This window comes from Mus musculus, chromosome 5 (assembly GCF_000001635.26).
Source record: "Mus musculus strain C57BL/6J chromosome 5, GRCm38.p6 C57BL/6J".
In the NCBI taxonomy this organism is placed as follows: Eukaryota; Metazoa; Chordata; class Mammalia; order Rodentia; family Muridae; genus Mus; species Mus musculus.
This window is the reverse complement of record NC_000071.6, coordinates 95,098,047-95,102,310: the sequence shown is the minus strand read 5'-3', so window position 1 is coordinate 95,102,310 and position 4,264 is coordinate 95,098,047. Positions and strand designations below refer to the sequence as shown.

Below are 4,264 nucleotides of genomic sequence, written 5' to 3'. Positions count from 1 at the left end.
GGAGCCTTCTGACTGGAGACCGAAGAGGATGAATGTTCAGACTCCATCCACACTCCAGAAGCTGGCATTACAGGCTCTGCTGAGAGATGAGGCTTTGGCCTTGTCCTCTCTGGATGAGGTACCTTTTCTGCTCTTCCCAGCACTGTTCAAGGAGGCCTTTGCTGGCAGACTTAAGAAGCTCATTAAGGCAATGGTGGCAACCTGGACTTTTCCCTGTCTCCCTGTGGGGTCTTTGATGAAGTCACCTAACCTGGAGACCTTACAGGCTGTGCTAGATGGAATAGATATGCGACTGACAAGAGAATCTCACATCAGGTGAGTAATAATCAAGTCGTGTATAAGGGAGCATTTGGGTACACAGCAGAGATTGTGGGGTCAGGGAGAATGGCTTCTGATGGGATCATCAGGCAGTGGTGCAGGAACCTTGAAGTTATCGTCTTCTTGGACTAAGGACAGTTGTCAGTGGACTACAGCTTCTATAAGTAGCCTCTAGAATGAGCCTATCCCTGGTTTTCCCATAACCACTATTAATGGGACTAAGGAGAAATAAAGAGTACCTTAGTGGAATGAAAGTGGTCAGGTCTACACACACAGCTCAAGGAAAGATTCTGTAGCATGCTTGTGTGCACATTGCACTCTGTTTAATAGAAATTATACCTTACCAATGTGTGTGTACTTGTGTTTAGAGTCAGGTAGTCAAAGCTGACTGAGGGTTGTCATGTATGCTGACATTTGACATGTTTCACTCCCAGCAAGGGAAAATTTCAGGTTCTGGACCTGAGGAATGTGCACCATGCCTTCTGGGACATATGGGCTGGTGCAGAGGATGGTAGCTGTTCTTCAGAGCCCTTGGATGAGAAGCCTACAGTAGTGAAATTCCGTCGCAGATATGCACAGAGGAGGCAGCTGAAGGTGGTAGCTGACCTGTGCCTCAGTCCCCACCATGATGAAACACAAGCATACTTCTTGAAGTGGGCCCAGCAGAGAAAGGACTCCCTACATTTGTGCTGTATAAACGTAAAGATCTAGGCTATGCACGTGAACTTTGTCTTAGAGATTTTGAATGTTTTTCATCCAGAGCACATCGAGAAATTCGAACTGAACACTGAGTGGAATGTGTTCAATCTGGCCCGTTTGGCTCCCTGCTTCTGGCAGATGAGAAATCTTTGCAAACTTCTCCTGGCACCCTTCTATGAGAACAGCTTCAAGATTGCCAATAGGACAGGAGACAGAGAAGACAAGTGTGTCAAGGAGTTCATTTCTATCTTCTCCAAATTCAATTGTCTCCAGGATCTCTCCATGCGTGGTGTCCACTTTCTCACAGACCACATGAGTCAGGTCTTCAGGTAAGCAAGGATGGAGAGCTGGGTTACCTAGCAGAGCATTTCTTCTTGTCCATTTTAAGGATTATTCCTGTAGCATGCCTGCCAGTCAGTCACGTGAAACAATTTTAGGGACTCTTTAGAATATGGACATTATGTGTAGTGATTCAAAGTCTCAAATGAGTACTCCTGAAGCAGAAGACTGAAGGGAGGTAAGGAGTAGCTCAGATCAGGTCAGAAGGGACTGTAATTCTTCTTAGAATCACAGCCAACAGGGAGGTGAGGATGTAGTTAGGAGATGGGGGCGACCATCAAAGCAAGGAGGTGAGCTCTGTGCTAAGATCTGTGGTTACAGCCTACTATCTTCCCCTGTTTTCCCATGAGTAAAGGTTTTTGAGCCCCAGTACTGTGGAATAAAAGAGACATGAGGGATTGTGTGGAACTGTAATGGATAGGAAGAGTGACTGTTCAGATGCTGGGATTAAATGCAGCTTTGAATGAGCCCACATGTAATATCCCTAGATCCTGTCAGGACTCTCTTGGTATGGAAATTCCTCTTTGTTTCTTAGGTGCTAAATAGGTTTTCTGCTTGAGACTGAAGCCAGCTGATTAGGTGTGGGTTTGACTTGACTAAGCTGATCTCAAAAGGAAGCATCTCAGATAATATCTATGGTCATTTGGTCACACTGAACTTAGTCACTTGGTCACTTGATGACTGTGTAAACCACACTCCATGTTCTCCATTACCTTTTGCCTGAACTAACCATCTGGTCTCATTTATCTCTAGGTGCCTGATGATACCCTTGGAGTCCCTCTCCATCACTCACTACCAAATTTCACAGTCAGACTTGGATTCGTTCTCTTGCTGTCAGAGTCTCTTTCAGCTAAAACATCTGGAGATGAAAGGTGTGGTCTTACAGGTTTTGGATGTGAGGCCTCTGAGAGGTTTCTTAGAGAAAGTGGTTAAAAACTCTTGAGACTCTGAATTTGCAGGGATGTAGGATGAAGGACTACCAGCTCAATGCACTCCTACCTTCCCTCATACAATGCTCTCAGCTCACCAAGATCAACTTCTACAACAATGACTTCTCCATGCCCATCCTGCAGAACCTTTTACAGCACACAGCCATCTGGAGCAAGATGAATGCGGAACAATACCCTGCCCCTCTGGAGTGCTATAATGAGTTGGGTCATGTCGCTGTAGAAAGATTTGCCCAATTTTTCAGGATCTCATGGATACACTGAGGGCAATAAGGCAGCCCAAGTGCCTCTCTTTTGCTACACGTGTATGCCACAAATGTGGCGAGTGTTGTGTCTATGGCAAGAGAGCCAGACTTTGCTTTTGCTAGCGGTGAACATGGATACAGAATTTCTACATGTGAATCAATGACAGGTTTGGGACATACCTCTCATCTGGGGTGCTCAGAGACTGTGACTTTAGGCAGTGTACAGATGCTTGGAAAGAAAAGGATGAACAGTAATTGGGACCTTGGAGGCTGAGCTTGACATGGGGAACAGACTGTGCGGTTAGGTGCCTTGTGGAGTGATAAAGACAACTTGGATGGTATGAGTGGACTCTGCCAGGACAGATTAGCTAGATCCTTTGTCATGGACTTGTACACTTTTTGTTCTTCACTGTAATATTAAGTGAATACATAGTACATGGGTTCTTTTTTAGATTTCGTTCCTCTTGTCTGAGTAGAATAAAATATCTAACTTTAAGAATTCTGTAGCAAATATCCTCTGGAGAGAGTCAAAATGAACACATGGATGCCAGACATCATGATTCAAAATCTTGGGTAGGTGAATAAACTTATCAGCTAAGGTGGTTTACATATGGATGTCTAGGTTGGCCCGTGGTAAAAAAAGAAGTCACAAACACAATCTCCATGTCTCTCACACTTCTTTTTTCTTCCTTCCCCTCACCCTATCTCTCTGTCTGCCCGTCAACTTCACAGGCCTTGTTGCTTGGAACCTGTGAACCTGCTGGAAGTTTGCTCACAGAAAATTCCTTTCATGTTCTTCAGGAAAACAAACAAATCAACAAACAAAAGTTCACGAGCCCCAAAAGGCAATGAGTCATGTTTTAATAGTACATGTTGCTTTAGAAGAGGGCAGAATTTGTTTTCAGAACTATCATCAGGTGCCTGCAGCTGCAACTCAGGCTTCAGGTGTTAGTCCCATTTCTTCAGACATCTGTGGATCCTGGCATTTATATGCACAATATGTACAATAAATCTGCATATACACAAAATTTAGAATGTCTTAGACAAAAATCACACCATTTCACAAAGATTTCAGAAAAATGAAGTAATTGAATAAATGGCATTGTCCAGTAGCAGTTGCCTGAGGTTTGTGTGCCTCCAATGGTATTCCCCTCCACCACAGTGTGAAGAGAATGTGTGAAGTTTCATGTGGAATTGATCTTAATTCGGGAGTAGTAGCCCAGTTTGTTCTGGGCTCTGGTTTGAGGTCTGCACCTTGGATATTTGAAAGAATACTAGGACTTCATCCTAGAACAATATCTATCTTTCTGTCTATTTGCCTGTCAGTTCTTTTCAAGACAGTGAATGGGATACTTAGTATTGCTCAACAGTTCTAAATACTGGGTTTCTCTCTAAAGAATCTACAATACACATATACATTCAAACACACATACACACACACACACACCAAACAAATGAAAACAAGAAAGTATTGAGAATGAAAATGTAAAGGTTATTCCAAATATTCTCTGTATGTGAAATAAACTCTTGATTGTATATTCCAAGTACTATACCTATAGCAATTCCTCACATCCTTAGTTTACCCAGGGTGGAAAGAGAAACACCAGTAACTAGACTTGAGCTATGGTGGTAATTAGTCACTGAGCTGAGCCATCAAGGTTGAAAATTTCAAATTCTTTTCACACTATGTGAGATAGAGTCCCAAGATATCATCCA

The 4,264-nt window shown here is 43.2% G+C and overlaps 1 pseudogene; it reads left to right on the top strand.

Moving 5' to 3' along the window:
- Gm7939 (predicted gene 7939) lies at nucleotides 1-2,724 on the top strand (annotated as a pseudogene).